Source organism: Phoenix dactylifera, chromosome 2, assembly GCF_009389715.1.
Source record: "Phoenix dactylifera cultivar Barhee BC4 chromosome 2, palm_55x_up_171113_PBpolish2nd_filt_p, whole genome shotgun sequence".
Lineage (NCBI taxonomy): Eukaryota > Viridiplantae > Streptophyta > Magnoliopsida > Arecales > Arecaceae > Phoenix > Phoenix dactylifera.
Window position 1 is genome coordinate 11,168,713 of NC_052393.1, and position 9,103 is coordinate 11,177,815.

General features: G+C 36.9%; 1 long non-coding RNA gene across 1 annotated transcript; it reads right to left on the reverse strand.

The window, feature by feature from the left end:
• Positions 1–326: 326 nt before the first annotated feature.
• LOC113462819 lies at positions 327–5,688 on the reverse strand. Its single transcript, XR_003385963.2, has 2 exons — positions 2,070–5,688; positions 327–633 (listed from the first exon to the last, which is right to left on the reverse strand). It is a non-coding gene; the product is annotated as an uncharacterized LOC113462819 (long non-coding RNA).
• Between the last annotated feature and the right edge of the window lie 3,415 nt (positions 5,689–9,103).

Genomic DNA, 9,103 nt, shown 5'->3' on the forward strand with positions numbered 1-9,103 from the left:
ACTAGAATGTGCTTACTATTTATAGATTTAGGTCTTCTAATTCCTTATAGCTCATTAAAACATGGATTTTTAGGAGAGGTCTTCTAAAAGAAGTAACTATTAACTGGCATAAACTAAATTTCTCCCTTAAACTTTATATCATTCTGCTTCACACTTGTTAGAAAACTTGAGCCATTATAGAAAATCTACAAGTTGGTCACGATACCAGAACTTGCAGAGTGAACCCAAGCCTTAGATCTAGGCAAAGTGATGTAAAAGGCCCAAGGAAGATAGTAAAATTTGAAAATCGTAAAACAAGTAAAGGAAAAGGAGCACCCAAGGCTCTGTAATCAACCAGATGTGTATGTTTGAAAACGGTCAAGAGAACTTCACAAATTGCAGATACTTCGGAGGGACTGATCACCCATCCTTATGTTCTCATTTTCTTGACATCTAAATATAAACTAACAGATCCTTTGCTTGAGAAAATTCAAAAATAACATAAAGAACAAACAGGTTGATGACCAGCCACTGCTCTATGTTTTAAAAAATTTGGATTCATAGATTTTTGTCTCTAGCAAGAATCAAGAATTCCCTTTTCTTGACATCTCACCAATGCCTTCTTTTCTTTGCACAACTGAACCCTTGCCTGACCTAAAATAAGATAGATAGAACAGGTCACCAACCTGCCAACGCTTTGTGTCTCAAGAATTTGGATTCTCTGTTGCCACCAAGAGAATATAATATAAGCTGATACAGGGATACCCTTATATTTTGTTTCTTGATATTCAAGTAACTTGTTTTGGTGCATCTTTCACTGGAGATCAATTTCTGAAATTTTTTGGTGGGTTGGATTCAAGATATTCTTGATATATATCATAAAATTACACCATTTTTCCTTCACCTTTTCCTTGTTAACTTATTTTTTCATATTTCTATATGTTCTTTTTTATCTAATATTTATTGTCTCTTTCTCGGTGGCGAAGTCAAAAATGTCATAAACATGCACATGGATCTTGATCTGTCATTGAAATATGCAAGTAAACTACATTATAATCATCTCTTCTTCTTGCTTATTTTCAAAAGTAACTTCCCTTGCTTATTGTATAGTTATGAGGAACACATAATTATGTGCATGCAAGCATAACATTGTGCCATTGGGAAATTATGCAAGCAAGAAAACATCAAAAATTGCACCAAAAATTGAAGTAACTAACAGGAATAGGTGATTGATTTTTTTTATATCTCAACAATGGAAAAGAGGCTCTTTTGTCACCCTATGAGCCATTAAACCAAAAAAGTAACTTCTCTTAGTCTCCAATCTTTTTGTTCAACATGTGTTCCTAGTGTCTAAAACTTCATCTATTTCCTTGCAAATGCTGAGCGACCATAGAAATGAGGTTTTATTGGTACAATTTTTAAATAATGAGAAAATGGGAAGTACTTGGCTTGTCACCTCAATATTACGCACAGTCAACATATGGATGGTATGCAGATATGCTAACCTATTAACAACAAATTAGAATGGTTAAGCCACCTCAATATTTCCAGTATATTCATTTATTCTAGTGCAACCAAAGATTAAGCTTCTTCATGGTATGGCAAATGTTCATGCAATTGAATATGAAAATATACTGTTAAATGCAAGAATTATCTGAGGAAGATAAGGAAATGCGAAGGAATATCTGAAGATGTTGACTGATCTTGTTTGTCTCTATTAAAAGACAAAATCAAGAATATAAAATCAAGCAACATACTATCCAACTTGCTAGTTATGTCATGAAAGCTTCTAATATTTTCTTGTTTCCTTCTATCATTAGTAGTCATGTTATTATAGTAGTAACATAATAAGTATAAAAAGTTAGTGTTCCATAAAGGTCGAGAATAGTGCTTCTAAATGTAAAGAATAGTGGACAAAGCTAATCTGGTTCAAGAAAACATGGTCGTAGACTAACATGATGTAGATTGGTGCTAACTTGAGAGCAGAACCACATACTACTAGAATATAAGGTCAGCATGAACAAATGAAGCAGAAAGATAATTAAACTGGTCTAAGCAGTCAGATAATTAATTAGAATTTAACCTTGCACCTGAATGGTATTGAACAAATCTGAAAATCTGGTGTTCTATTGTTGCAGCTTGTTAGACTACTGCTGCTGCTTCTCCCTCTGCTTTAACTTTGTGGATCAAGTGCAGCTTCCACAAAGGTATCAAAAAATAGAGGAGCAATTGAGGAGAGTAAGAGATGAAAGTTAAGAAGGAAAAAAGTGGACACACTATTTGATAAACTTGATTTTGTTGCACGTGTGAAGATGAGAAGAGAAAACAAAGAGTTCGCAGCAAAACCAGATGATATTTTTCACCACTCACCTTATTTAGCTCCAGGCATAGAACCTACCATTGATCTTAGCCTACATGGCCCAACCCTTAAGCTTAGCTAGCCCATTGAACTCGCATTTAGGATTAACCTTCCAACATAACTTTACCACTTTGCCCAAATCAATACACCTATTCTATGCCTTAACATTCTCTCGACCCTACCCATGTAGGGTTGACCAATAAGCATGTTGTTCAAACTGTCATCAAATGGACTCCCTATAATCTATTTATAAGAAAATTTCCAACAATTTGACCCTAAATTAACACTTGTTTCATTCTCTCCCAAACTCTAAGTGAACCTACATGAATTCCAATCATTTGTCAACCCTTTGAATGTCAGATTTTGGCCATTTGCCCTTAACTATACTACTTAGACCCCAGGTTTTGCATAGTACTTTAATCTAGCCTACATGATTAACCAATCTTAAAAATCCCCAGATTACAAATGAGAACACTTAAAACTTCTATTTTTTTCCCCCCACATTCTACAAATGAACTGCAGAATTTCGATTAAAACCATCTTTCTAGCCGCTTTAATTAGAAATCGATTTTAGGCTGGTAACCTCACCTATGAACCCAAACACTACCACAAAAAGATACTTTATCCAGGATATATCCTTCAATTCAATCCATTTGACACACCATTCCCTGCAGCTCATACTCCCATATAGCTCTGTTGCACCACCATTAATAGTCTCTTATATGCTAATAAATTTTCCTGATCTCCATGTTATCCATGCCTCCATCTCCAATGAACTATTAACAGCCATATGAGATGATTCCATTTTCCCCCAATTTCCTCCACCCTTCACCTTCCCTTTGATGTCACCTCATCTCAAGAAAACCTTCTTGCACCTGAAACTTTACACCACCCAAGCACCATACTATTCATTCTGCTCCCTACATGCTATCCAACCCATAACTCTTCTTTCGGATATGCCAGATAGCTAGTGATGATCTCTCAAACTAATGAAAGACAAAGAAATTTCAGTACATAGACCAACTAGTATGTTTATCAGAAAAACTCCAAAAATCATGATTGATGGATTACAACCATCCATCAAATGCTCCTTCTCGAGTCTTCAATAAACTAGACAAATCAGACATGCCAAGCGGTAGTGTGTGCATAAATTTTTGGATGGCTGCATGCATATATGCATGTAAATGAAATGTTTCTTTCATGTGTATATGCATGGATAGTTACATATACAATGTAAAATGCATGCATCCATTTATATAGTTATGTATTAAACAAAAACTTTTTCATAATGGGAATCCCAAGCTTTCTAAAATATATTCAAAACAGTAACCAGTATATCAACTGGATAAATTACGAAAGAATATTGTTGCTTAAGTGTTTTTTCTTTATTTTGATGAGGTGGCTGGGGGATGGAGCATTATTCCAAAAGATAAATTAGATAATGTATAATAAAAGTATCAAATGCAAGTAGTAAAACCATGCAAATCACTCTTATAAAACCATAATATTGCCTCACATAGATGGGGGAAAAATTACTGTCATTTATTTGACCATCACAAAGAATAACCAACAAGCCTCATCCATCCAAGAGAAATCACCTCTGCTTTTAAAATTTAGAAATGATAAAAGAGAAAAAGGAAACAGATACCACTTCTGCCAAGAAAAAGTCTCATGTAGTTATTGGTGAATCATCAGTTCAAGAGGAGAGAGGGCAACCCTTCAAACCACTACCATCACTATGACCACCAATGGAAAGAAGAATCCAGAAGGAGGAAATGGCCTTGATATATATAAATTCATAAGTTGTCAAGCTAAAAATGAAGTATAATATTAGGAATACAAAGAAAAGAATATGAATGTTCGAAAAGAAAAGGTGTCTTGAGTTAAAGGAGTAGGATGGAGGCTTAAATTGCCCATTTAATAGATATCACATAGGGTCTCCAATAGGCTGCAATAGTTGCCTCCAGAAAAAAAGATTGTTCCAATTATAAAGAATACAGTTTTACATTTTTATTGATTTATTCATGGATGGTTGTACTAGACGTAGGTAAGGAGCCAAGGAATTAAACAGCAATACTGAATAGGTTAGGAGCATCATCAATGATCAACAAAAACTTTTAACACTAGCACCATTGAAGAACTCTCAGTGAGCTCCTGCAGAGGCTACATAGAAGATGATTAAAAAGAGAACAATAACAAAAAACAACTTGAAGAATCTCCTAAAGCCACCAGCCACTAAGTAATTTAAATTAAAAATAAGGAAAGCAGAATATGTCACCTCATTGATACTTTGTAGAGCTCTTGCAAATGGAATGTTCATTGGAGGTGTCAGGGATAGCATTGGAGATTCTCTCAAATTATCTTCTGCCATGGGAAAAATGAGAAATGGAGGGAAGGAATGTAGAAAAGACCAAAACCGTTGTGATGTGCAAAGAAAAATAATTCTACCGAAAGGATGAGTCAAGGAAACACAACAAGAAATATCAAAACAAAATTTCTAAAGTGCTAAAATATTACATAGACTCTAATCACGAGTAACCAGTCCCTAAACTTTTGCCAACTAAAATGGGAAATTTGAGAATATGGGCTCCCAAAATCCAGATTCTTCATCCATGTCCATAGGCTATAAAGTCTTGAGGAACCTCTAGAACAAATCATGAGAATAGAAACATAGAAAACATGTTTAGAATACCCAGAAAACGAAAATCCTGCAACAAAAGTGAGGAAAGGAAGTACCGGAAGAGAAGAGGTTCACATTCACAATTTTGACCAGCATTATGTATATGTTTGGTTCCCCGTAAACTAAATAAAATGGCTGAAAACACTTGCATGATGAATAGAACTGATCATCCAAGGTTTCCTTACCATTTAAAATAGCTGTTTTTGTGTTTTAAAATGTAGATAACCCTTGTCTCATGAATCATCACAGCCTGATCATATAAATCTAGGAGTGATGCCGCTTTCCCCTTTGGAATGAACAAGGGAGAGGGAAGAAAGAAAGAAAAAAAAAATCAGGAATTATGAGAGTCTCAGACTAGCTGCTATGAATCAAACAGCTGCAATTGGTTACCTGTGAAACAGCAGACTATCAAAACATGCCATGCCATTAAAAATAGTTGAATAAAGCATTGTTCTTTCCATGTTGCAGCAGTTCTAGTTCGTCCCACAAATCACCAAAGCCTCCTAATGAGTAGCAACATGATGATAAATGTCATATTAAACCAGTCAAGTTCGGCATCCATGAATAATTCAACTAGGGGCAGAGATTTGATATAGAGGGGCAGTAAAAAGAGAAAAAGATGTGAAGAGTCCACCACAACTTCAAAAATAATTTACTTATTAGAATTAAAAAATGTAAAAACTATTGATATATATATATATATATATATATATATATATATATATATATATATATATATATATATATATATATATATATATATATATATATATATATATATATATATATATATATATATTCCTTCATGCAGAGGGAAACCTTGAAGAGTAAATTAGCCAAGCTCTTAGAAAATCTTCAAATAGTAAGGAACACTGACAATAAACTTGTAAACAACTTCTGTTTCTGAAAGGAAACCTTAGAAAACAAAATCTTGAAAAAAAAAAATTTATCGATAGGAAAGCAAAGAAGGGGAAGAGGGAGAGGGCACTTAGATTAACCATTTCATCCATCACTGCATTTATAGTCAGATGCAACCGAGTCAAAATGGCTGCAAATCGTTGCCTGCACAACAGCAGACGAGAGTAGTAAATCGAAAGAGAATTTGGGATCTTGAAACCCTAGTTTGCCATAAATTCTTCAGGGGCGACACCAATCATATTAAAGATATTAAAGAAACCCTAGAAGAACAAAATCTTGGGGAAAAAACCCCAGAAACTAGAAAACAGAGAAGAGGAAGAGGAAGAGGAGGCTCAGATTAAGCAATCACTGCAACTAAATCCAAACGGCTGCAAACGGTTGCCTTCACAAGAACAACAGAAGACCACCCACGATTGCCTCGCCGTTTTGAAAGAGCCATTTTCCCACTCGACAATGTAGCCAAACCCTCGTCCAAGAATCATCACAGCCTCCTCGTATGAGACCGAATACCGAGAAGAAGAACAAAAGCCAGAGAGACGAAAGAAAAGAAGAAAGAGAGAGAGAAGCATAACTTCACGGCCATTAAGAACGTAGGAGTCACCACAAAGAGAGGTAGAAGAATCAATGCAAAGTTTGAAAATAATGATTTTGATAAAAAAACGAAACAGCTCTTAATATGAAACACAATGATTTTGAATTTTTGATCCTCAGAACCCGAATACGTAATACATCTGTTTATCTTCTCTGAGAAAAACTAATGCCAGAACACTAATATGATTTTAAAAAGGTTATCGGAATGTTAGTTTTTTATTCGAGTGGTAAACCATAAATGGCTGGAAATCTGACTTGAAACCTTCAATTTAGTTGAGAGGTCAGAGTGAGGACAAGATGGCGAGATCAGAAAAGCTATTAAGCTAGCAATTTGGAATCATAAATCAATTAATATTTTTACATAATTAGCGGATTTGCACCCATCCCTCATTATTATTCCAGGTCCACTTTCCCGAGGACCTTTGAAACTGTCCGGCCTCCATAGAAATCCTCCTAAATAATCGGTTTTTTATATCCCATTGATCTCGGAATTGTTAAGATCCATGGACCCCAAATATTTTCCATCTTGTCGCCATGCCTACTTAACCTGCCTATTCTCGTGGAATATATGATAGAGATAACCTGGTTGGATTATTATTATTATTATTTTTTTTTTGCTAGGACGGATGGATCATACCTGACGAGTATGGAGACATCCAATAAAGTCAAAATATAGAATACCTCGGAGTGCCAAAGAAGACTTTCCATCTCCAACCCACAAGATACTGTCAAAGTAACAGGCTATATAAATAGCCACCCAATCAGCAGCTCCAATGGCTTCGCGGTATACATGCCTAGCCTGAAAGGCCCCTCCATCTCACACCATAGCCCAAATGTCCCGAAGTAATGAGTGGTCACAGCTGTTACCCCTTGGACCCTCCGGATCCAACTGATAATGGTGGCTAAATCTAGGATAATGGACCTTGCCTGTAACACGCACCGAGCATGGTGAAGGCCCCCCCAAGTAGCTCTCAGCTCCGCATTCGAAACCGAAGTGTCAAATAATTGACTGCTCCTAGCAGCCACCATCCAGAACTGATCCATCAAAGTTAACCTTGAGGAAACTCGAAAGTGGGAGCTTCCAGGTGACAAATACCGTACGGGATGCTGCCGAAGCAAAGTGAAAATTCCAGATGTCCGGAGTTGTCAAAATCTCTCCAACAGGGATGGTATGACACAGCTCTGCTGCCTGACTTTCAAGACTTCAAATGTAGCTGGCCTAGATATGTGCTTACACAGAGTGGAGACACTCTATGTACCACACCACATTGCTGACCTGGTTCATTTAAAGATGGCCAAGCTAAAGCTGAACTCGTTGGAAGAGACTCATTTTCAAAAAACAAACAGCACACATTGATGCATGAGGGGGGTGTAGTGGTGGTTTTGGAGGTCGCATACCTTGGTTGCAGTGACATCGACACTGACGAGTCCTCTCATTTCCGCAGTCCCAACAAGACTAGCAGTAAGGGACGTAGAGGGTGCACTTGGAGAATTCCTTCCTAAGTCAACATCATGAAGAATTCATTCTTAAGTAAACATCACGAGCAGATCCTGCAGATATATAGCCGAGCGAATTTCGAAGCTTGCTCTCCCAAAGGAGCTTTCTAGCTACTGACCTCGTGGAGGACCCTTCCGGCCAAGCACATCCATCAACGGAGGTCGAATTCTAGCAGCGAATGAGAATAGAGGGTGTAGGATCGAAAGAGGAATTCGTTTAAGCAAGAGCGCGGATGAGCGAACTCCCTTAACCTATCGAGCAATGCATGTGCAACTACCGATTATTAGGGGCCAGTCTTCTCCTCTTTATTAGTTTAATTCACCACTCCATAGGCTGCAATTTATAGATGCTAAGGAAGCCTATCGAGGGAAAGACCATATTTGACCGCTCGAACCGAGCTTGATAGAGGTTCAAGAAATTTCCATACAGCTTCTGTGATGAACTTTGAATTGCGAGCCACTTGGAAGGGACTGACAGTAGCCATTTATACTTTGAACTGCATTAGAATAATGCTTAAAGGTAATTCAGCCACCATTATAAACTGATGAATGATGACTCTTACACTCTTACACACAATACTTCTGAAAGCTATTTATTACCGACAACCCTATACTTCCGTCCTTCAGCCTCATCTTGCTTTCCAGTTTCAATACGACTGCAGGCTGCTGTTATTTCCATCATCGTTAATCGTTAATCGTTAATCCTTCTGTGTTTTCTTTTCCAGGTTTTACCCCCACACTCCCCCCAAAAAGAAGGAAAAAAACACGGTGGAGATCATACTCCCACCAATTTCAATAGTTCCAAGTCTTTCACTTAAAAGAATGGTAATACTGATTACATCATGTGAAGCAAATTTAGGAAAAAGAAGGACCAACCATCATTGTAAAAAACCAGGTGATTAAATCCTTCTACAACATCCCTACAGATCCGGAAAACCATCGTCATACATCCTTTCAATCTTCAGCTCCTGAGCTCGGAATCTAAATTATCTCCCACGGTTCATCTGCAACAGATAACAATACTGGCAAGAATTTACCTGCTAGTCTTTATCATTTGGCAATAAACATAAGACCAGAAA